At 45.2% G+C, this 12117-nt stretch overlaps 1 pseudogene; it reads left to right on the top strand.

Moving 5' to 3' along the window:
• Positions 1 to 439: 439 nt before the first annotated feature.
• LOC141076813 (uncharacterized) overlaps positions 440 to 12117 on the top strand; it is a 99793-nt pseudogene continuing 88115 nt past the window's right edge.

The following is a 12117-nucleotide window of genomic DNA, read 5'->3' on the forward strand; positions in this document are numbered from 1 at the left end:
CATCTAATTGAGTAATAATTTTAGTATTATGCTCGCTTAAAAGTTGCATAAGGAGTCTTTCTTCCTACAGCTCCAGGGAACAGCTATGGGGTCATCTTTTGCCCCTGCTTATGCTAACCTGTTCCTGGGGCTGTGGGAGAGAGACCTCTCCCTGCCAGATCAGCAGATGCCGATGTGCCGCGTCCTCTCTTGGACGCGGTACATCGATGACATACTGTTGATCTGGCAGGGGTCTAGGGTTGACCTCGAGTCCTTTATGCTATCCTTAAATAATAATGATTTAAATATCTACATTACCTATAAAGATGATCCGGTATCAATAGATTTCCTAGATATAGTCTTGAAGAAAGATCATAGGGGTGAGATACAAACGGATATCTTCCGTAAGCCAACTGCTACCAATATGTTACTCCGCGCATCATCTTCCCATCCGGGACATATGGTCCAGTCGGTTCCCACCGGACAATTCCTGCGATTACGCAGGTTGTGCTCGACCAATGAAGACTTTTTCAGGCAGGCGGAAGATTTAAAGGAAAGGCTGCTTGAACGAGGTTTCAGTAACCGAATGATCAAAAAGGCATTTAATAGGGCCAGATACTCGTTAAGAGACACACTCCTATATGGTACAAAATCAAGGAAAGAATCGGGTAAAGTGAGGTTTGTTACCAATTATCATTCACACTTCCCGCGTATGCGGAAGATTCTAGATAAATCCTGGTATATATTGAAGGCTGATCCGGTCTTGTCGAGTCTCCTGCCGGATAGGGCTGCTGTCGCGGCCAGAAGATCAAGGAATTTGCGCGATAAGTTGGTGCAAAGCCACTATGTGGGTGAGCCAATGGTCACCTTCTTAGATCAAATGGCTGGTCGTTGTGGTAGTACTCCGTGTGGTCGCTGCGTCGCTTGCCCAAACATTGATCGCACAGAAGTTTTTGTTACCCAAAATGGATCCCGGGAGTTTAAAATAAAAAAATATATCACAGGTACTAGTAAAAATGTAGTATATTATGCTGTCTGCCCATGTAATATGATCTACGTGGGTATGACTACTAGACAGCTAAAGGTTAGAGTGCGGGAACATGTTTTGGGCATAGAGGCTGCAGCGACCGCGGAGGATATAACATCATTAAAGACCATTTCACGCCATTTTCGGAGATACCATGGCTGCGATGGCAGCCTCCTTAGGGTGAGGGGTATCGACATGGTCGAGACAGGGATCCGTGGGGGTGGGATTTCCAAGAAGTTGGCCCAACTTGAGTCCAGATGGATATGGACAATTGGATCAGTCCATCCATCTGGACTCAATGAAAACATCAGTTATGCCCCATTCCTATGAATACTGCTCTGTGGGTAAACATCGCCTATGATTTGTGATATCACTTTTTTAATTTTTCTTTTAATGTTTTATTTTATTACTTTAGTGTTGGGATCTATAAGGATGGACAAAGTGAACCATATATCTATGGACATCATATATATTCTAGCCACTTGTGGGTGAATAATTGTTGCCAAGAAATGAAGAAGTCAGCAAGGATCATGATGTTTATATTATATATATCCTTAGTCTAATAATGATATGCAAGGATTATTGTTGATGGTGTAATAATTGTTATATATTATAGAAAAAATATATATGGTAGTGTCCTTATAGATGGTTGCTGATCCTGTGTATAATTGGTAGTATGTGTATATTACAATAAATGTGTTCTTTGTATGTTTTCCGTGTAGCTATGGGTCGGTGCCAGCGGCCCTGTACGCGCCTGTCCCCTTGTCACCGCTGCCCCTGTCCGCATGTGGCATCTCTACATGATGGGGTTGGCCCGCCCCGGCCACTCCCACTGTGTGACGCAGATGCTGACCGGTGTTGTGGTTGCCTCGGTGACAGAGCGCGTCACTTCCGGGCCGCGGACATGACTTACGGTAACGCCGAATTCACGGCGTCCGGGTACACTATTTAAGGACACCGGTGTACATACCGGCTAGGCCCCTTGAAAAAGGCGGGTCCGAAACGCACGTCGGGGCGGACGCGCTACCCAGGCACCTGTGCACCTCCAGACCACCACTGCCGGTAATAATTAGTTTAGTAAGGACGTTAATCTACATATGTAGCGGCCATTGCTGGTAATGGCCATTATGGTGTGATGTGATTTTTTGTACATAGCGGCTGTTGCCGGTGATAATCACTATGGTATGTTTAGTGGCCACTTGCTGGCGGTATTGTAGATAACATTATGGGTGATTAGCCAGGATAAGTGGCTACGTTTAGGTACCACACCATATAAGATCTATTATTATAAGTGATTACGTCCATTATATATAACGGTTAGCTTCTCGGCGGTGGAGGCATGATATAATAGTCATCTATAATATGAATTTTCTAAATTAGCTGTAGGATATGAGGACATAATATTGTAGTGTCCACTTTGAGATTGATGTACTATTTTTCAGCAAAACTGTCAATTTTTGATAGTCATATAATTGGAGGTGTATAGGTTACACCTTCAGGTGCTGGTTATGTGCGTCTTTTTAGATGTGTAATCACAATATACATATGTGTATGTTTACTTCCCCTTAATCCCCTAATTGGTGATATGTAATATTTTATCTATGGTTCTAAACAATAAAGTTTCTCTTTATATTAGTAAAAAAAGCCTTTTAATCATCGTTTTCTTTCGTTGGATATGCAGATCCTCTGGGGCTGGTGGTGTGTTGCAGCTTAGATGGTATAGCTCCCCACAGGTGAAGCTGTAGCCCCAGGGCAGTGTAGATGTGATGACACTTAGATGGTGTAGTGTCTGGCGCAGGGGATGTAGCAGTGCCAGGCAGGCGGACGCAGGAAGGAATGGAGGACACAAGGGAATGTAGTTCCAAAGCTTTTCTCACAGTCTGTAGTGCCTGCTTCCGTACCATGTCCTCCGGGTCAGAGACTCAATCAACCCCCCCCCCCCCCCGGGCAAGTTAGCACTCTCCTCTCTAGCACTCCGCCAACATGTACCTTCCTGAACGACTCCTCTATAGCGCCTTAAAGTGTGAAGATCTCCTAGTACCGTGTTACACTGGAGTTCTTCCTGACTGATGTTCCCAAGAACTCTACTTGTACGGCAGACAGCTGTAGCCTGCTTCGCGGACTCCCTTCTCCTGAGTCCCGGCTCTCTATACAGTCGCTGTTGTGCCCCAAGTCTTAGATGGGAGTAGTGCATTTACAGCCAGCTACTCCACCGGTGTCTGCTGCAGTACCATAAGTGTCCATACAACCTCGGGGTCCGGGCCCCAGCCTTGCGCTGAGAACCTGTAGGCAGGGTTCCTCTTCCAACCCACTTCTCCTCTCTGTTCTCTATACTCCTTCGTTCTGTACTAATCTCTCTCTTATGGAAGCTTAGGGTTTAGTTCACGTCTTTCTCCTCCTTTCCTTTCCCGTGCCAGCTGGCTCAGGTCAATGAGGCAGCTGCAGCACTCCTTCCTCCATCCCTTCTTCCAGGGATCCTCACTCCTCTCAGAGTGACCTCCTACTCCGCCGACCTTCTGTCTGACTGACCTCGGACTGCTCTGTAATCCTACACTTTCCCACTCTTTTTATGTATCTTAACTCCACCCACCTCCCAGCACATCCAGTGTTCCAAGCAGGGAACCACCAAAGGTGCTCTGCTACTCTCTAAGTACAAAGCCGCTTGTGGTTGTGCAGAACTACCTTGTTGTGTGGGGTGCAGGTGTTGGAGTATGGAAAGGAGTTCCCACCTTACCTGGGTGGTGGGGCACCACACCTCATGAAGAGAGAGAGGAGGTGCAGTACCTCTGTGGCGACTGAGCCTCAGGGGCGCCACAACTATAAAGCCTGGGAATCATTATACAGCTGTACAGGGGACTAGTGAAGGCTTTTTAGCCCTTTCCTCAGATTGTAGCTCCTGGGATCAGGCCCTCACTCCTGTCCCTTCACTATAAAGCCTGGGCCTCATTATACAGCTTTACAGGGGACTAGTGAAGGCTTTTTAGCCCTTTCCTCAGACTTAGCTCCTGGGCACAGGCCCTCACTCCTGTCCCTTCACTATAAAGCCTGGGCCTCATTATACAGCTGTACAGGGGTCTAGTGAAGACTTTTTAGCCCTTTCCTCAGATTGTAGCTCCTGGGATCAGGCCCTCACTCCTGTCCCTTCACTATAAAGCCTGGGCCTCATTATACAGCTTTACAGGGGACTAGTGAAGGCTTTTTAGCCCTTTCCTCAGACTGTAGCTCCTGGGCACAGGCCCTCACTCCTGTCCCTTCACTATAAAGCCTGGGCCTCATTATACAGCTGTACAGGGGTCTAGAGAAGGCTTTTTAGCCCTTTCCTCAGACTGTAGGTCCTGGGATCAGGCCCTCACTCCTGTCCCTTCACTATAAAGCCTGGGCCTCATTATACAGCTTTACAGGGGACTAGTGAAGGCTTTTTAGCCCTTTCCTCAGACTGTAGCTCCTGGGCACAGGCCCTCACTCCTGTCCCTTCACTATAAAGCCTGGGCCTCATTATACAGCTTTACAGGGGACTAGTGAAGGCTTTTTAGCCCTTTCCTCAGACTGTAGCTGCTGGGCACAGGCCCTCACTCCTGTCCCTTCACTATAAAGCTTGGGCCTCATTATACAGCTGTACAGGGGTCTAGAGAAGGCTTTTTAGCCCTTTCCTCAGACTGTAGGTCCTGGGATCAGGCCCTCACTCCTGTCTCTTCACTATAAAGCCTGGGCCTCATTATACTACTGTACAGGGGTCTAGTGAAGACTTTTTAGCCTTTTCCTCAGACTGTAGCTACTGGGCACAGGCCCTCACTCCTGTCCCTTCACTATAAAGCCTGGGCCTCATACAGCTTTACAGGGGACTAGTGAAGGCTTTTTAGCCCTTTCCTCAGACTGTAGCTCCTGGTCACCATGTGATCTCACCATAACCCTAACAAGCTAATTACGGTGTGAAATCTTGATCAAAATTATCTCAGTACACAAATCTCCAAGGGTGCCCAAAGTTTTGCATCGCCCCTTTTTCCTTTTTGCAATTCTGAAATTGTAAAGAAGTATATATATATATATATATATATATATATATATATATGTGTATATATATATATATATATATATGTTTTATTATTATTTTTGCCTAAAATACAAAGGCCATGTGTCATCTTAGAGGTTCGGCCTTTTAGAGATCATTTCGTCTTCATCTTACTAATGCTCACAATAACCGTCATTTTGACCAGGGGCGCCCACACTTTTACATGCCGCTGTCAATGCTTCGTCCCGCTGGTGCTCAATATTTAATAGGGTCTTACTATTAAACTTAATGAAAAGTTCGGTGAATTTCTTTGAGCTGTTATTACTAGAGATGAGCGAATATCGTCGGAGAAGTTGTTATTGGTTAATATCGCTTACCGAATAGCTGCATCGGGACCCCGGATCCCTGGAGCGCTCCCAATAATCAGCTGCATGTGTCGCCCTCCATGCAGGTGCTGTAACTATCACACAGCGCGACACACGCAGCTGATTATCGGGAGCGCTCCAGCACACTGAGTCCTGCACTGTAGGTTGTAGACTCCATATACAGATCCCTTAAGTGTGAAAAGAGCTGAATTCCCCACTTAAGTTATTGCGTTTTGGAAATTGCCCCCACTGGGAATTTATCTCCAGGTAAAGGCACAATTGTGTCTCCATGGGGGTTGTGCTCACAGCCCAACATCGTGTGGCCTCCAAAGAAATGCCACCCCGCACCATTACTGACCACTGCCAAACCGGTCATGCTGAAGGATGTTGCAGGCAGCAGATCGCTCTCCACGGCGTCTCCAGACTCTGTCACGTCTGTCACATGTGCTCAGTGTGAACCTGCTTCCATCTGTGAAGAGCACAGGGCGCCAGTGGTGAATTTGCCAATCCTGGTGTTATATGGCAAATGCCAAGCGCCCTGTACGGTGTTGGGCTGTGAGCACAACCCCCATCTGTGGATGTCGTGACCTCACACCATCCTCATGGAGTCAGTTTCTAACCGTTTGTGCAGACACATGCACATTTGTGGCCTGCTGAAGATCATTTTGCAGGTCTCTGGCAGTGCTCCTCCTGTTCCTCCTTGCACAAAGGTGAAGGTAGTGGTCCTGCTGCTGGGTTAGTGGTCCTGCTCCTGGTGTACTGGCCTGTCTCCTGGTAGCACCTCCAGCCTCTGGACACTACGCTGACAGACACAGCAAACCTTCTTGCCACAGCTCGCATTGATGTGCCATCCTGGATGAGCTGCACTACCTGAGCCACTTGTGTGGGTTTTAGAGTCCATCTCATGTTACCATGAGTATGAAAGCACAACCAACATTCAAAAGTGACCAAAACATGAGCCAGAAAGCATTGGTACCGAGATGCAGTGTGTGGTCCCCACCTGCAGAACCACTCCTTTATTGAGTGTGTCTTGATAATTGCCAATAATTTCCATCTGTTGTCTATTCCATTTGCACAACAGCATGTGAAATTGATTGTCAATCAGTGTTGCTTCCTAAGTGGACAGTTTGATTTCACAGAAGTTTGATTTACTTGGAGTTATATTCTGTTGTTTAAGTGTTCCCTTTATTTTTTTGAACAATGTATATAGATAGAGAGATAGATAAATAGAGAGATTTTTTTTCTTCACGTTGGAGGGTCCAATTCCAGCTATTGCTGTGGGATCTGTGATTTCTATCTACTCCACTGTGTACAGGATAATAGAGTATAATAAAGTAGTTATGGACGTGATGTAACTAACATTGTGCAGTGACTCTGCTTTCCATATAGTGATGGATATTTCTTGTTGCTGAAACTGTGATATTTTTTTCCTCTTTAAACCTTTTTTAAACCCCTCTAATCAGTGCGATCATACAACATACAAGCCTCTGATGGCTCCGGTGATGCCCTGTACTACTGTAGTGCCGTGTATCATCACTGCCTGTCAGTGTAATACTAACGGCCCCATACACATGAGATCAGAGTTGGCTGAACGGTCATTTGGCAGACGGCGATCTCTCCTGACTCCCCCATACACACAAATATTCCAGCTTTCCTGTGGTCTGTATGAGAGAGTCGCCTCCAGACTCCTCTAGAGGAGGATTATCTACAGGAAGAACAAACGGATTATCCTCTGAAATTCAGGATGCCAGATCCTACTCTGCCCTGACATCATCTGTCGGGAGGCCCCCAAATACATTATATGGTCGGCCAATCCCCCGAAATCAGTGCTTTCATGGAACTTTACCCTAATGTGTATGGGGGCGTTATAAGGTAACTTATTGGACGCTGCCTCTGGCCCGGCCTAATAGACCTTCATACATTGCAGCCCAGACCCCATTATTAGGCATGTAAGGCCTGTTTCACACTTCAGTTTTTTTGTGTCAGTTAAAATCTGCCAAAATGGCGGAAAGCGGATCCGTTGCTAACTGATGTGAACGGATGCCACCGTGAGTGAAGTTTTTCGGGCATGCGCAGTGTGAAGTGCGGATCCTGCCGCCCGAAAAAACGTTACATGCTCCGTTCGGGCATGTCGGTGGACAGCAAAATTTTGGCGGATCCGCAAAAAACGGATCCAACGGATGGCCGTCCGTCAAGATCCGCTGGTAATGCAACTCAATGGGAAAAAGAACGGATCTGCCAAACAAAATAGCGGATCCGTTTTTTTGCAAAACGGCGGATCTTGACTGATGGACAAAAACTGAAGTGTGAAACAGGCCTAAGTATCGGAGTAACTAGGCCGCCCCATACTATCGAGTACTTGGAGGCGGGGGGCATTCAGCCAAACTCTGTCACACCTTCTTAGATGCCATGTTTGCTTTTCAGGGTTTTTGTTGCAGTCTCATCTGTGCCGTCCCTGCGGTGTACATCTATGTTCTGGGGCACAAAAAGATTCATTTCTTTTTAATAAATGTTTAACATGTTAAAAATTATAAAATGTGTCTTCTGCTTTTTCCATATTTTTTTTTGTTTTTTCAAGAATTGTTGGAGCCAATTTTTCTTTAGAAACATTTTAATATCGGCTTTTTCTGGAGTTTTCCTTGTAATATAGGAAAGTCTAAGGCCAGAAATAATCCCCATAAATCACTGTACATGGAGACTTTGGGATCAGATCATTTCTGTCCGTTGTGATTGTGGAAACTAAAAATCTTTTCTAAAAGCCTCAAACGTCTGGGTGTGACTCAGAGCTGAGATCTAACGTGATAGAAGATTCCAGTGCGGGGAAGACGGGAAACCTTCATATAGACGGCCGGTGGGGATGGAGGCAGTGACCGACTCTGGCCACATCTGTCTCTAGAGCCGCAGTAGAAGATGAAGATGTCGTCCTCATCATGAAGGAGTTATTTCTCATGTCGCGTGTAATGAATCTCTCCTGCAGTATTGCTAATGCCGATTCCAGTGTCGGTAATGAGACGAGAATTAGCGTTATGGAAGATGAGTCTATGAGGAACGTGTTCAGCTGCCGACTCCGAGGAGGAAACTGCTTGTTGTCTGTGGCCTAAATATATAGGTTTTATTAGTAGATGTCAGGGGAGAAAACTAAACCCTGTAAGATAATAAATCTCATATGTTTCCCTTATTATCTCCAGTAATTGTATTATTACACAGGATTCTTATGATGTTACATCGGATCATCTTCTCATTCAGGTCTCTACAATATCGGATCCTCTCTGAAGATCTTCTACATAAGAGAGTTTTCCTGATTTACCCATCAAGGATGGATATGGACAGAGACAAGATGGCGGAGAGGATGTTACACCTCACCCTAGAGATCCTCCTCCGTCTCACTGGAGAGGTGAGAGATTCTGATGACGTCACATTACATCATTCTTATCTATGGGAATAACAGATGGACAGAAATGGAGAGGTGAGGACTCTGGAAATGACTGTAGTGAGATTTATTAATGTGTCTCTCCATAACCAGGATTACACAGTGGTGAAGAAGACCTCTAGTGATCGCTGTCAGGACCCTGTGTCTGAGGGATGGGGAAGACCCCTGAGCCCAATCACGGGGCCTCCACCTCACCCCCTGATCCATGAGGACATCAATGACCAGAAGATCCTAGAACTCATCTACAAGATGATTGAGCTGCTGACTGGAGAGGTGACACTGCTGGGAATGCTGGGACATTATACAGTAACACTATGAAGGGATCGGGGAATGACGGTATCATTGTATGTGTCAGGTTCCTATAAGGTTTCACATATTTCATATTTGGTGTGCTACCATTTTCTATTTAATATGTAAGTTACCTTTTGGTATGCACCTATTCAGACTAGTTCTAGATGTGCCGTCAGTTTTTCTATTACTTGTATACTGTTTTTCTGACTGAGCACTCTGCCCTTCATCAAGTGGTGATTTTAATCGCATTCAATCACATGTTTTGGTTCCTATCGTCCTATATATACAGGCTTTATCATGTTACTAGCCAGAGGTCAGTTCACACCAGGCAGTCAGTATAGGGACCCATTCAATCTGAGATCACCTTGTCGTTGGTGAATGGGCTCACATCTTTTGGCCAAATTTTGTGCTAAGTATCTCATATGTTTTTCTAGATTACAAAAGCCATTTTGCTATTCGTATTTCACATATTTCATATTTGGTGTGCTACCATTTTCTATTTAATAGGTTCCTATAAGGTGTCAGGATGTCGCTGTCTATTTCTCCATGGAGGAGTGGGAGTATTTAGAAGGACACAGAGATCTGTACAAGAACGTCATAATGGAGGTTCCCCAGCCCCTCACATCTCCAGGTAATAGACAGGACTAAATACACACGGCCTATAATTATCTGTATGTAGAGAATGAATTCAGTCCCTGTATGTGTTTCCTCCAGATCTATCCAGTAAGAGGACAACACCAGAGAGATGTCCCCGTCCTCTTCTTCCACAGGACTGTAACCAAGAAGATCCCAGTGCTCCTCAGGATCATCAGGTAGATGGAGAGAAGGTGTCAGGAGATCTCCCCTATGATGTGTAGACGGCTGTGAAGGTCTGGTGCTCAGTCTTGTTTTATCCACCAGTATTATATGTTTTATACTTGTGTAATGAGAGCGGTGGAGATGGCAGGATTAGAGCTGATCATAGATGGGACTTCTCCATCTGTCTGTGACTTTTACAGTATTTGTTTCAGGGTGAAGATCTGACCCATATTAATACTACAGAGACATATGTGAGGGGTGATGAGTGGTGTAAAGATGAGATTCCCACATATGACTACCCAGGTGAGTAGTGACCACTGAATGCAGAGAAGTCACAGATTCCTCTCAGTCACCGGCTGTGGCTGCTTTATCGGTGGTGTAGTCCGGCCGTATTAACATGATCACCATTTTGCCTCTAGACCACAACATTTTCCTCCACCCAAAACTGTTCAAATGATTTTTGGGCATTGAAAACCCTTTTCTATAGATCTTACCACCTGGAGGATCCACCTACCCCCTGGTATTAGTGTGAGGTTGATCCCTTAAACAGAGATCTATATGATTGCTTGTACCTGACCCAATATATGCTGAGTGCACGCTTAAAGAGTCACACCGAACCCAGAGTTGGGCCAGGATCACACTAATGTGTGTGATGCAAGAAACTCACACGAGTCTCTCGCATCCACACCCGGCGCTGCCGCCGTCACTCAGGACCGGAGCTGCGGCTGCATAAAAATACATACAGCGGCAGCTCCGGTCCTGAGTGCAGGCGGCAGCGCCGGGGGTTGCTGCGAGAGACTCGTGCGAGTTTCTCGCATCACACAGTAGTGTGATTCCGGCCTTAGATGTCTACTGTTTTCTCAGCAAAGGCTTGCACACAACTGAACTTTTTTCTCAAGACAAAGAGACAGGAATTAGCCATTCAGGAATTAGCCATTCTCTCCTTCACATTGTACTATACAAAATAATATTGTGGTACCGTGTTAGCCAGAAAAATCGATGTAAATGCTTGGGTCCCAAAAAAATTAGAAAGGTATTCAAAGAGTGATACTTTTATTGGCTAACCAGACAAATTATATTTGCAAGCTTTCAGGCCTCAGGCGGCCCCTTCATCATGGCTCATTACAAGTGAATTACTGAGAAGAGACGGCAACATTTAAGTAGGAATTACAACAGGACATGAGGTGATGCTAGCTATAGACAGGCCAAGGAAATCAAATTAAGGTTTTTGTTACACATGCAGATGAGGTCCAAGTGTTCTATTAGAGATCTGAAGATCTTCTTGTGGAGGTGTGAACTGTGTCCATGTAATGAGTCATGAATCCAGGTGTCAAATTCAGTCCTATTCTTAGAGACTGAAACATATTTATAAATTTGAACTCCCAGCTATTTCTTTCTCTGTCACTATTAAATGACCTTTCAGTATTAGGACTTTTACTTCTGCCAAGCTGTGTCCAGGTCTAGAGAAGTGTATCCCTACAGGTGTGTCAAGCTCATTTTTAATAGTATGTCTATGCAGATTCATCCTTGTTTGTAGTTTTTGCTTAGTTTCCCCGATGTATGTCCCTGCATTGCACCAAGGTCCCGCCCCCAGGTGAGCGCGGCGCAACATTAAAAAAGTGCTAAAATTATATCATTTTTCAGTGGGCCTGTACCAAACGCGCAAAAAGACCACACCAAGCCTTGCAACCTGGGTAACCAGTGCTAACATCACCAGAGGATTAATTCCAGTATATATCAACTATACAGCAAATAAACACTACTGGCTCATAGAGCACAAGTGCAAAGCCCTAATTACTAGTGAGTATAAACTAAACCACAAAGTATTATACTCAGACTTCCTTTTCTCTATTTTTACATTAAATCATTCATCATTTTCTCAAAGCACCCAGTATAGCCACATGGACTCCAGTTAGAGCAGCACATCACGCATGAATCCTTGGAGCATTATAAAGCAGTAAGTACGCTTAGCCACAGAGCCTACTTTTTTGCTCTTTGATCTTCCTCCATAATTATATACAATACTCTCTACCCAGTTCACCCCACAACCCCAGTGGACCGTTCTTTTCCACGTACCAAGCAATTTTGGACCTATCCACTACACCAGCAACGCTTTCGGGAGTAAGTATATTTCAACTACTCTCAGAACCAATAGCACGGTGATATCATTATTCTTGGAAAACCTGAATTTGATTTCCTTGGCCTGTTGCTAGGTAGC

This window comes from Dendrobates tinctorius, unplaced genomic scaffold, assembly GCF_039654945.1.
Source record: "Dendrobates tinctorius isolate UK_male_01 unplaced genomic scaffold, ASM3965494v1 ptg000430l, whole genome shotgun sequence".
NCBI lineage: Eukaryota > Metazoa > Chordata > Amphibia > Anura > Dendrobatidae > Dendrobates > Dendrobates tinctorius.